This window comes from Choloepus didactylus, chromosome 8 (assembly GCF_015220235.1).
Source record: "Choloepus didactylus isolate mChoDid1 chromosome 8, mChoDid1.pri, whole genome shotgun sequence".
Taxonomy (NCBI): Eukaryota; Metazoa; Chordata; class Mammalia; order Pilosa; family Megalonychidae; genus Choloepus; species Choloepus didactylus.
This window is the reverse complement of record NC_051314.1, coordinates 73,608,160-73,621,756: the sequence shown is the minus strand read 5'-3', so window position 1 is coordinate 73,621,756 and position 13,597 is coordinate 73,608,160. Positions and strand designations below refer to the sequence as shown.

Sequence of the window (13,597 nt, the reverse complement as noted above, 5' to 3'; positions counted from 1 at the left end):
TACAACAGGTCATTGACAAGGTACACATTCAATGCAGATTCTGAGGGGCCACAGATTTACTGCCATTTTCATCTGCTCTCACTTATTCCATCTCCTTATGCTCTGTTCTCTTCTCCCCCTACACCTGTCCCTCCCACCATTCCCTTTCCCTAATTTATCACCCTCCTTATTGAGTAAAAGTTTGTGACAGCAAAAACAGAGAAAGAAGCAGGGGAAATCCATGGAGGGGCAAATACTTTACTTCCATAAATTTCAATTCTTGAGCCTTCCTTCCTACTACTGGCTGTGATTTTTAGCATCTTTTTTAAAGCATTGAGTTTATTTAGGTAAGACATCACCAAGAAATATAATTGAGACATAAATGATGTCTATAATTTGTCTAGGAGCCATTATATTTTCTCTGAATTAGTACTTGATCAATACCCTAGCAAGTTGTCAGGGGCATTGCATTGATGCTTTTATAAACAAATAAACTAACATTTTAGCCAGTTTCACTTGGTTCGCTGCTTGGCACTGGGGGAGGGGATGAACAAAGAGATAGAGATAGTTTCTTTGTCCTCACATAATTTACAATCTACATATATATTTGAGATGTTGATAATGTGTGCTTATGGAAGAATTCATAGAACTTCTTTTACAAATATTCTAAATTTCAACTATAGGGTCCATTTCGAATCTAATAAATGCCTATTAATTTTCATTGCTTCTCTGGCTTTAACGGCAATCACATCATCAGATATTTTTATTCCTATGCTAATATTTACACATCCATTCAGTCATTCTACAAATATTTAATGGGTACCTACCTGCTAAGTGATATAGCTTTTGGAGACCCAGCAGAGGTCAAAGTTCTTACCCTCTTGGAACTTGAAGTATAGTGGGAGGGAAACAATAAGCAAACAAACATAAGATGGTCAACTAAGGCATCAAGAAAAAATAAAGCTGGTTACGATCATAAAAAGGTCAGGGGATGCTATTTTGGTGAGAATAGTCAGGGTCCCTAAGGAGATGACATTTGAGAAGAGACATGATTTAAGTAGGATATGAACCTTGAAGAGAACCAGCAAACAACTTTCTAAGCAGAAGGAACAGCAAGTGCAGAGGGCCTGTGGAGGAATGAGTCAGGCATCTTTGCAGAACAAATAGAAATCCTGTGTGACTAGAGATGAGTTAATGGATACCAATTTACATATGCATAAATTTTTAGTACTTATAATCTTTTCAGCTCCATTATTTTATTTGAACCTCAAAACAAGATAGTTATTATCATTTTCACTTTACAGCTGAAGAAATGAAAGCTCAAAGAGGTTAAATGGCTTGTCCCAAGAGAGGGAATTTGGCTTTGTGCTCTACTCTTCCCATTCTTCAGGTAATGCTTTTCGTGAATGCTTGTTTGGTTCTGGGATGCCCTTGGATACTGGAAATTCATTAAAATGTCTTCCATACAGGAATTGTGAGGTGGGATTTGGGGACAGACAGGTCTCTGCTTCCTTACCGGTTTCTTTGGGAAGTGGGATAGGCTCTAGCACATCATCCTGTCAAAGGAAGAAGCCTCCTGTGGGGGAAGGACAGATTGCCATAGTCGATTTAGGGACCAGGTCTCTAATACTGACGTTGGTGCTTTGTGTGACTGGAAAAGAAGCTCAGCAAAGATATCTTGATCAGGGTCCAGGCAGACCCCACACTCACAGGATACTCAGAAAACTCTAGAGCAGGATGAGACCGTAGAAATCCTAGAGAGTCACTTCTTTGCTCATTTTAAGCCAAACATTTAGGTGATACTTTTATCTAGGTAGAGGCAGAACTGGGATATGATTGTCTTCATTCCTTCATAAAGCAATTATTGAGTATTTAGTAACTGCCAAGCCCTGTGATGGGTGCTGGGAATGAACAAGACATAGTCCCTCTGTTCAGGAAGATTGAAATCCGGTGGAAAACCAAACATATAAGCACATATTTATCACACAATGAAAGTGTCATGGTAGGGGCATCTAGAGAACACTCTAGAAAAATAAGAAAAAAGAAACTTCGCCCTCTGTTCTTAGCTGTTAGGTCAAGAAACAGCATCTTGCAGCCTTATTTCTGGTGGAAAAAGTACTCACTTGGTAGACAATTCCTCTCTTGGTCTTCCTCAGGTGACTTACTAGGAGTTGAATAATTTCTGGAAGTTCTTTGAATTAAATCATAGAAATAGTGTTCTATAATTAGTGAAGGAGTACATTCATGGAATAAGGGACTTACTGTGATAAAACATAGAAATGAGCTTCAAATAGTTAAAAGTTTCTGCTTTCAGTGACATTTAGGAATGAAATAGACAGATATCTTTGCAGCATGGTTGGAAAGCTGATGGTTGGACAGATGATATGAGATGTCTACTCTAGCCATATGGTTTTATCATTGTGGTAAACCGTCACCTCAGAGACAATGCATAGATTGTGTAAATAGATTCATAGAGATTTCATGAAGTTATGCAGCTTAGAATCTATTAAGTGTGACCAAAACTTAATGTTTACTAAATAAGATTTCTTTCCAGTTTTCCACAATTCTTTCTAAATAACTCTGCCTTGTATAGGAACTACATACCAAACACCTCAGAGAATGGGAATTTTAGTATTCCTTCACTGTCCATGGCCTAAGTGCAGACACTTATGCTGGTAGCTCCTTGAAGGCTTGTTTTCTTTGAGTATAACCTGTCACTCTTGCCTCATTCTCTCAGTTTCACCTTGTTCTTATTCTTCCAACTTGACCTTCTGGGTGGGCATCTAAGTGCTGGACTGTCTTGCACCAAGATGTGGGTTCTACGCTAGCTGCTTAGGGACATGGTTCAGAACTTCCAAAGTTGAAGCTCTCCCCACCGTAATCAGCAGGCAGTCCAGCCTGGTTTTGCTGTCTCCCATCAGGTCACAGAGTTTCAACATCAAAATTACTCATGGGAAAGACCTTCTGGAGACTGTGGAAGTAGAATGCAGACAACAATTGCAGTAAAATCTTACAATAGGTGTGTGGGCTTTCCTCTTTGTGTCCTAACAATTGTCCATTGTTTTGAAGTAGAAAATTGTTACCAAGCTGAGAGATGTCTCAGGTGAAATATATATATATTTAGAACCTAAAAGGAGTTATTTATAGATCTATTCATTACCACATTAAGTAGCCTGGACAAGGAAATTGGGAAATTTGTGCTGTCTTCTCTAATGAATAAAATGAACAAACACAATACTTCATGAGGTAAAATACTTGTTTACATCTAATTAGAGCCTCTTTACCTTCCTCAAAATTTATTTTTCTCTAACTGAAAATGGTATTAAATTTCAGGCAAAGAAACAAAGGAAGGCTACCCCCTAGCCAGCCCCTTGCGTTGGTAGAGAACAAGGCTATTCTACTTAACCACAGAGCTTTGTGAAACATTCATGAGTCACAGAAGGGGCCATCTGAAAGTATTTCCAGAATTGTCACAAAATTCTGTCAGCTCCTGCAGTGATGAAAAAGCACAGTGTTGTGAATATGATTAAGGTGTACTGGAATCTAAGAAAACCATCAATAGCCACTCCAGCTCTCTTCACGCTCTTGGAATGTAGTTTCTAGAAGAAAGTCAGTCTGACAGTTGATTTTATGGCATTTTACTCAGTGTGGGATGCATTTTAGAAACAGGGTATCAAAACCTTGACCTTTGCTTCATTTTTTCTTTTTTGTTGATTTAGAAGATTAGAAACATTCCAATTTTTTTTTCCTAAATGCCTTCCCTTATATGCACTAAAAGGATTCAGACAGGGTTCGACACACATTATACAAGCATAAATCAGCCAAGGGGAGGATACTGCAAATTGCTCTTCCCTTTATAATTTCATCCCATTAGGGAAGACAGGATGGGTGGATGTACTAGCAGTTACAGATCAGGAATTGCATTTTCTTTCTAGAGCAATGAGGATTTTGTGATATGAAACTCCCTTCTGAGAAAACTAAGTATGTTTTTATTATGCATAAAAAGTCTTCTCTGGTGGGCTTTTGCAGTTTTCAGAAAATGTGTAAGCCAAAATTAGAAACCTCTTAGCTTTTTAATTTTATTGACTTCTTAGGTTTAGTATAAAAAAAAAAAAGATTGATCCCACGATACGTTTTTAATTTTCTTGGTGAGCTAAGATGAACATATGGTCTGCAGTAGACCTATAAAATACACTTGTTTAGTCACTGACATCCAGTGTATTTGATAGGTCAAGGATGAAAGCATGTAGTCTTGGAGCTCCAAGGACTAATGAGTAATATTTGTGGTTACATTTGCTGTGAATAAAGCCTGCTTCCTAAATACAGGCATTTTGTGTTCCAACTCCAAGGTCTTCTGAAAATGCAGAGGTTAAACATAATAATTTCAAAATATGCAATAGTGACAATGAGCATTGGCCTGTCGTGTTATTACATCCTTATGACAGCCCTCTGGAGACATCAGTAAACAAGTATTTATTCAGTGCTATCTTTGAACAATTAATTTTGGAGGCCTGCTAATGTGCTAGACACTATTCAAGACCTGAGTTTCTTACTATGAAATGCTTGTGTTTGTCTCTCTCTTAAGGGGTCCCACTGGAAGCAGGAGCATTTTTTCTTGCCTCCTGGCTTTCAGGATCCATCGGAGTATCTTTCCCTTTGCCAAGCTCAAACTGCAAACGGAAAACTCAAATTACTCGTCTTCGTGAAATGCTATAAATACGTAATTACTAATGATCTATGCTAATCACTACAAACTAGCTCACCAACCAATGTCGGTAGGAAGTATAATAGTAACGTACTTAAACCAGTGCTAACAAGGAGGTGTTTAATAAAATGCCTCAGAAAGTGCCATCGATAAAGGGGATGGCCATTTTCAATTCATACCCAAGACAGGTAGTGACTTTTTCTATGCATTGGAACAAATCAAGCTTCTCTTTCTTACCAGGATGAGAAAGAACAGCAAAGCAAATCAAAAAGGTCATTCCCAGGCTTAAGAAATAAAGTAGGCAACCAATTTTTCTCAGAATATGTTGAGAGGAGGAATCTCCATGGAATCCAAAGAACACAAGGCTGTATATTTGAACAAACTCATAAGCAGGCATTAAAGACAGAGGAACAGATACGGGAATGCAAAATCTAATACAGAATATCATGGGACACAAAAGAGTAGCTGCATAATTGTGACAATATAAGGACAAAAAAATATCTAGGCAGGACTAGACAAGGAACTATTCTTTGGCATTTATGGCTAAGTTTTCATACAAGTTGCTTAGTCAATAAAACTAGAAGTTGATTTTAGAACACTAATATTTGCGATCTTTCATATTAATTATATAGGATATATAGGTTTATTAACTATATAGGATATGTATTTTAATTCTGTAGCATTGGCTCAGTAATTCTCTTCCATGTGTTGTGTTCAGAACATCCCAAATTAATGCATTACTCTGGGTCGGTAGGTCTCAAACTTTAGCTTACGTAAGAATCACCTGGAGGGCTTGCTAAACCCTAGATTGCCAGGCCCACCTCAGAGTTCTGATTCAGTGGGTCTGGAGTGGAGCCTGAGATTTTGCATTTCTAACAAGTTCTCAGGCAACGCTGAAGCTGCTAGACTGGAGACCACACTTTAAGAACCATAGGTATATATAGATACATAGATAGACGAGGTAAAGCTTAGTTAAGATTCTGATTCGTAGACTGCTTTTCAAATCTGTTCATTTTCCCCCCATTTTCATTGTTGTCATTGATGTCCAAGTCACCATCTGTTCTCATCTGAAATATGATAGTCTCCTAATTAGCCTCCCACTTTCTGTCTTGCCCCCCCTCCAATTTCTCCTTCACATAGAGGCCAGGGTTATCTTTTAAAAACCTAAATCAGATCATCTTACTCTCTTGCTTAAAGCTCTTCCAACACTTTTCCTGGTACCGCATAACATTGAAATGCCTTACCACAGGCATCCCAGAGGTCTGAGATCTGGCTCTGCCCATCTTGCCACCCTCAGGCTGTCTCCTGTCTCCTGCCCCCTCCCTCTCCTTTGCTAAGTTTCACCCACGCTGACGCCCTTTCACCTCCTTCAAGCACCCCCAGATTTCCTCCCTCCGGACTGTTGCACACGTGTGTCCTTGCTGCCGTAATTTCTCCCCACCTATTCTTTGCTGATTGGTTCTTCCTCTTCCTTCATGGGTCAACTTAAACACCTTCTCAGAGAGTCCTTTCTTGATCACCTACAATAAAGCAGGTCCCTCTTTATCCTGCTTCTTGTTACACCCTATTATTTCCCACCATAGTCCTCGCCTCAGTTTGTACTGGAATACTTATTTGTTTAGTGACTTGTTTACCATCATTAGGCTCTAAGTTGCTGGAGAATGGGACCACTTCTGCTTTGTTCATCTCAGTACAGCACCTGAGAGATAGCAGGTGTTCAACAGCTTGAATTACCGAGGGGACAGGGGCAGGCTTGCTGTCTTTGGGTGTTGGGGTGTTACTCACCAGGTTCAACTACAGCTCTTGGGTTAAGGAAGTCTGTGGCTTGAGGTCTTGCTACTTCAATTAGTGTTACTTGATGTCTTTGCTCCGAGTCTTTGATTGTTGCTCCCAAGCTGAATCTTTTGGTGACCTGCTTCACAATGGCCAGTGACTAGGCCACAAGGCTTGGCATCAGTGGTCCTCTTTACCGTGTGCTGTTCCAGAGGGTCTGCTGAGAGGGCTGGCCAGGGAGCAGAGGAAATGGAAGGATGCTTTGATTAAATGATTAGCTAGAGTGGGCCCACATCTATGATGTGTTGCACTATGTCACAGACAACATTTGGAGATTGTATTTAGTTTGAGCAACAATTTTTAATGCATTTTTATTGATATATATTCACACACCACACAAACCATCTGAAGTGTACAATCACTGGCTCACAGTATCATCACATAGTTGTGCATACCTCCCCATTATCAATTTTAGAACATTTGCATTACTCCAGAAAATAAATAAAAATAAAGAAAACCCAGTTCCTTCCATACCCCTTATCTCCTGCCCCCTATTATTGACCCATAGTATTGGTGTGGTACATTTGTTACTGTTGATTAGAGTATTAAAATATTACCATTATCTATAGTCCATAGTTTGCAATAGGTACATTTTTCTTGATATACCCCTCTATAATAAACTCTTTGGAATAGTGTCATACATTTGCTCTAGTTCATGAAAGAACTTTTTTACATTTGTGCAGTTAATCACAGACGTTGTCCACCACAACATTTACTGTGTTACACACTCCCATGTTTTAACCTCCAACTTTCCTTCCGGTGACATACATGATTTTAAACTTCCCTGTTTCACCACATTCACACACCATTCAACATTATTTATGATTCTCACAATAATGTGCTACCATCACCACTGTCCATTTTCAAGCATGTAAGTTCAATCTAGTTAAACATTCTGCACATATTAAGCAACCCCTCCCCATTCTTTAGCCTTATTCTATATCCTGGTAACTTATATTCTATATTTGATGTTTATGAGTTTACATATTACAATTAGTTCATATCAGTGAGATTATACAATATTTGTCCTTTTGTGTCTGACTTATTTCACTTAACATAACGTCCTCAAGGTTCATCCATGTTGTTGCATGTATCAGGACTTCACTCCTTTTTTACAGCTGGATAATATTCCATTGTGTGTATATACCACATTTTGTTTATCCATTCATCAGTTGATGGACACTGGGTTGTTTATATCTTTTGGCAATTGTGAATAATGCTGCCATGAACATTGGTGTGCAAATAAATGTTCAGGTTCCTGCTTTCAGATCTTCTGGGTATATCCTGAGTAGCAGCATTGCCAAGTTATAGGGCAACTCTATACTTATAAGCTACCACATTTTTAAAAAGGGAAGTTGGGGCCGGTTCAGTAGAAGGCAGCCAGTAGAGTCCAGAATCGTGGAAATCTGTCACAGGTAGAATGGTGACTAGATCAGGGAGAAATCAGTGGAGGGGAAAGCTGCCATCCTGGAAAAGAATAAAGCTTGCTCTAACTTGTCCTGGGACAGGGGTTGGAGGGTGGAAAGGGTGGTGGGTGACAAAGTTCAGACAAAAGTTACAAGGAAGTAGATTTTGGGTCAACATAAGAAGAATTTTCAAAGAAGTAGAGCTGTTGAAAAATAGAATGAATTTACCCTGTGAGAGTGAACCCCTCTCATCACTGCAGGTATTGAGACAGAAACAGTGAGGAGGGTGTAGGGGAGGAAATTAGCATTTATTGTGAACTAGTCCCTTTGCCTATTTAATTAGATGGAGGGAATCACATGTTCTTAGCAGCAGACTCTTCCAAACCCCATCATCTTTTCTCAGGGAGGGAATATTTTGAGAAGCCTCTTGGGTCAGGGGTTGTGTTGAGATGCTTATGATTATGCTGGAGGAGCAGTAGCTAGTCATGGTTCAGCTGATCAACAAGCTTTTATTTTGCTGAATTCTGCTTGCAAGCTGAGGGGTGAACTGAATATTTCAAAATAATGGGAGGAAGATGGGGGAGATCCTTAGGGATTGCTTTAGAGAAGTGAGAAAGGCCAGGGAAGGTAGCTACAAGGGGAGAGGAACACTGAGGAAAGAGCAGAGATGCTTAGTAGAGAATTTGATGATGTTTCTGCTGTGGGGTCTACAGTATAAAATCTTTTTTTTTCCATCTCCCCACATTATGTTCTGGAAAATAGACATTTCTTTATTAATGAATTGTGATTTTGACTTTAATTTTTGGAAAGCAAAATGTGCTGAATATGGCCTTAAAATCGGCTCAGAGCAACAACAATGGTGGACCATGGAAAACCAGCACATCAGTGTTACACATCTCAACTATTCCTCATAGCAAAGATCAGTGGGCATTGCTGTCCCCTTCTATAGATGAGGAAAATGAGACATGGAGAAAGCCAGTCACTTGTTCTAGGACATTAGATGATGTTCCAGTTTGCTAAAGCTGCCATTATGCAAAATACCAGAAATGGATTGGCTTTTATAAAGGAGGTTTATTAGGTTACAAATGTACAGTTATAAGGCCATAAAAGTTTCCAAACTAAGGCATCAACAAGAGGATACTTTTACTGAAGGAAGGCCAGTGGTGTCTGGAATACCACTGTCAGCTGGGAAGCACATGGCTGGCGTCTGCTGTTCCTTTGCTCCTGGGTTGCATTTTAAAATGGCTTTCTCCAAAATGTCTCTGGGCTTCTGTCTTTCTTAGCTTCTCTAAGCTCTCTGCTTGGTTCTGCTGGGAAACTTCTCTCTAAGCATCTGGGGGTCCTCTCTGAGCCTCTCTAGGGCAAGCTCTGGGCTTCCTCTCGTAGCTTAGCATCTCCAAACATCTTTCTGTCTGCATCTGCAAGCATCTCCAAATGTCTGGGTCTCTGTCAGCTCTTAACTTCTCCTTGGGGCAAACTCTGAATTATATATCTTATCTTCTCTCCAAAATGTCTCTCTCAGCTTCTCTGAGCTCCTTCTCTCTGTGAGCTCTCTTAAAGGACTCTAGTAAACTAATAAAGGCCTACCCCAAATGGGCAGGTTCACACCACCTTGGAAGTAATGTGATCAAGAGGTCTCACCCACAATTGAGTGGATCACATCTCCAAGGAAACATTCAGTCAAAAGGTCCCACCCCACAAGATGGCATTAAAAGATCATGGTTCTTCTGGGGTCCATAACAGCTTCAAACCAGCACAGATGATTTGTCTGATTTCTTCTATACCAGAGGGAACTTGAAGGGAATTCTTTCTTTGGATTTAAAGTTAGGTCAGAATACCCCCAATATCTTTATTATCTCTTAAACCTTAAAGAAGGAGGAAAGAACGTTCTGAGAGTCACTTCATCTCTCTGAGAATGCAAGAAGAAAAAGATGAAGGAGTGATGCAAATAGAGATACCAGGGAGTTAATTTTTAGGGCTGGGTGCTAAAGCCAGGGCTGACTTCATGGGTTTATGCCCTGTGCACTTACATGGGGGACCCACCCAGAAGAAACCCATACTTGTTTTAATGCTCTGCTATTGCTGTCTTGAAATTCCTAATAAGTTTTGAAAAGGGGGCTCTGCATTTTCATTTGTGCTGAGCCCTATAAATTACGTAGTTAGTCCTGGCTATAGCCAAAGGGGCTTAATCACCTGGTCCTGAGGCATCATCCAAAGAGTCTTATGTTTGAGGCCACAGGGTCATGGTGTTGGAAGGAACCTTGGCAATTACCCAATTTAGTGGTTCTCACTGCTCTCTGTATAACTGGATCAGCTGAGGAACTTTTGAAAGATACATTTATCTGGATCCAACCCCAGAGATTCCGGATTTAATTGGTCTGGGGGGGGGGCATCATATTTTTTATAAGCTCTCCAGATGATTCTAAGAACCATCAATCTAATTAATTGGAACCTGCTACTGTACAGTTCAGTCAAACCTGTTATATTTCATTCATTTATTCAAAAAATATCTACTGTCTTCTACTATGCTTAGAGGTTCTACTATGCCTACTGTGCCTAGAACTAAAGTTCTACTATGTCTAGAACATTGCAATAAGCTTTATACTGGATAGCAAGATGAATAAAGGAAGGAATCGACTTCAAGAATCTAATAATATAATGGATTTTCAAATGGTTTTGACCCCCTAATCCATCCCTCCTTTCTCTGGGGATGCCTCTGGTGTCTTTTCTCTCCCTCTTTCCACACAGTCTTTAGCACCCTTATACAACTTCCTCTTCCTTGAAAATCTGAAGGCTTTAAACAATGTAATAGATTTTTTTTTTTTCTCATGAAAATGTTTGGGCTCTCAATCTAATCCATGAATCTGCCCTTAGGCAGTACTACACTCCAGGGAGAATTGACATATCTATTTTTAAAGGACATATCTATTTTTAAAGGTTGGAAGAAATGGATTCATTTTTATAATAAGCAGTCCCAAGGTTTATAGCCATGTTCTGGAGCAAAGCCCAAATATTCCATCTCCTTTAAGTTACCATCATCATCACCACTTGGGCTGTAACTGGAATTTTAGATGTTTTGTATGGACTTGTTTTCTGTGGGCTGAAACCAGAGATCATGTACTCCAACCATAAATCAACAATGTGAGTGTGGTAGAGTCACTGCTCTTAATCTCAAAAGGAATTGCTCTTGGTCAATATGTTTTGAGGGATAGAGAAAAGGGAATTCATTCTTCATGTTTCTTTGGCTTGGGGGATTTTCCTGGCTACAGGAGCCCTGAAAGTCTCTCACTGTGGCCAAAAACCAAAGGCAAGATTGGTTAGGAGTCCACCAGGGTATGTCTTTGCAGATACTAGTTCAGGAGGTGTTACCGTCCCTTCTTGGGAAACCTCCTGCCTCCCGCAGTGTGTTGGAAGTTCACAGCTTCTTTACAAAGGAGCAGTTAGAGCTCTGATGAGTGTGAACAGAATGGTTTTACTTGATCTTTGGCCCTCACATGGAAGGGGTCCACAGTTCAAAGCTCTTGAAAGAAAAGTGTTGGGTGAACACCCTCGATCCTCAATCATCCCCTTCGTTACACTTAGCATCCTTCTTACATGGTTTCCAGTCAGCTTCTCCTACCCCTTACTTGGGAAACTCTGCTGACCTCAGCAGAAGGAAAAAGTCCCCTTCCCTGTCCCACCCTCCAGCCAGGGCAGTTGCCCTCTGCTAACTGGGTGCTGATTCCAGAGAGGAAGGTGTGGGTCTGGTGCCTCAGGTGACAGCCAAAGTCATAACCAGCTTTTGGGGACCCTGAAGCATAGACAATTTTGAGGCTCCATTTTTAGAAAAGGAATTCAAAATTATGAATAAGAAACTAGATAATGGAATAAATAAGAAAAGAAAACATAAGCAATTACTGCAGCCCTGGAGATCCAGTATTTCTTAAGTTCTTTAGATATCCTTGGACAATTTTCCAGAAATATGTATATAGAAATGCTTCCTGATTGGAGCCTGGCTTCCCCTTGCCACCTAGAACCTTCTCCATTTACCACCAACTCCCGGGACTCACTGGGACCTGAGAAGGTGCAGAGCCCTGAAACCAAAGCTTCCTTAGCTGCAGGGTGAAGTCCGCTCTGGTGAGAGCTGAGGTAAGTACTACAACTCTATGCTGATCCTCTCATCAGCCAAGAGGCTGATTTACTCTGGTTTATTTACAAGGCAGTACATATTTTTTTTAGGTAGTACATATTACTTAGTTTCTGTTAGAGACAAATAATTGTCTCTCAAATGAAAAAAATACTATTTCTTTTAAAATAACACTGATCTTACCACTTTTTAATGATAACTCTCAATATTATGGTGTTCCTTCCCAATTCTGGTTTAAATTACAAGAGGATTAGCTTTAAATGACTCTCCCATTGTCACACAGATGGAGAAACATCAACCCTTGACTCCAAATTTTCCTACTAAGAGAAGACTATTCCATTTTTGTCCTGCCAAATATGTGCTCCTGACTCAGAGAGCAAGCATGCGGTGAGAAGAGAGCATGCTTACAGACGTTCTCTGCATGGCCTGTGTACCTTATGCACCCATGGGTGACATGCACCAACTTACACATCACACATTCCTGTGCTGGCATCAACCTGCTCTGCACCAAGAGCCACAGAAATGGCTTCCGGAATGTGAGAATTGCTGTATACTGAATGCAGAGGGCATTTGTTCTGGCCAAGAGAAACCCGTAAACACCTCATGGTGGGAAAGACACATTTTAAAGTATTTTGAAATTGTAAGTGTTGTTGAAATATGGTAAACTTAGAGCTGGTCCTCTTTGAATGAGACAAGGGTACAGTGTCCAGGATTCATTTCACATCAAACCTCCTTGGAGCATGAGTGATGGTGAGAAAAGCTATCGTGTTAACGTGAACATCACATGGATAGAATAAGCTCTTATTTCTCTCTCACAGTGGAGATTCTGTTTTGAGTGTGAGTATAATAATTACTGGGTGTTGCTGTAAATTGTATCTGAACATGCCTTTTCATGGTAGCTTTGCCCCATCTTCTTTCAGCTCCCACTAGGATTATACAAGGGTGGGATAGGGGAGGAGAGGATTCTACCCACAGTAATAGAAGCAAGAAGAAAAGTGAGTGGGAAGGAGGTAGTGTTGGTTGGAATTCTAAGGAGGGCCCAGGGCAACCAAACTAAAGAGCTGAAGGGCACCAAAGCTGATGCTTCTAGCCTCCATCAAGCATCTGGTAAATTAACCTCTCGGTACCACCCTTACTCCACCCACTCTCCCACCACGAGTGCCAAAATAGTAGCTCCTTGTGTACTGTCAAGAAGTATTTTGCTTAATATATATAAGTATAATAACTTGTTCATTTTTTCTCAGAAAAGAAAACAAAGCAGAACCTTCAAAAGAAACCAAAAAAGCTTTCTTTAAGAAGAAACATACAAAAATAAAAAATAAAAACAAAGGCGGGCAATTTGAGTTTGGGATCCTGCTAGAACAATCATCATGATGGAAAAGGTTGTGAGAAATGAAGGTGTGGTTTGCTGTTAATAAGAGCTACCATTCAATCTGTGCTCAGTGTATGCTACACAGAGTCCTGTTTACTGTCACAGCAGCCCTCCAAGGTAGGCACCATTATTCCAGTTTTCCAGTTGAATGAACTCTGGTTCTGAAGGTCCTCCTA

General features: G+C 40.1%; 2 long non-coding RNA genes across 2 annotated transcripts in view; one reads left to right on the top strand and one right to left on the bottom strand.

The window, feature by feature from the left end:
- Window positions 1-13,597, top strand: part of LOC119542344 — a 355,847-nt gene that overhangs the window by 25,477 nt on the left and 316,773 nt on the right. The window lies entirely within an intron of this gene.
- Window positions 1-13,597, bottom strand: part of LOC119542345 — a 55,888-nt gene that overhangs the window by 3,664 nt on the left and 38,627 nt on the right. Inside the window, exons 2-3 of the long non-coding RNA XR_005218456.1 lie at window positions 6,470-6,686; window positions 807-866 (exon numbers count right to left, since the gene is read on the bottom strand). This is a non-coding gene — a long non-coding RNA (uncharacterized LOC119542345). The remainder of the gene's footprint in view (window positions 1-806; window positions 867-6,469; window positions 6,687-13,597) is intronic.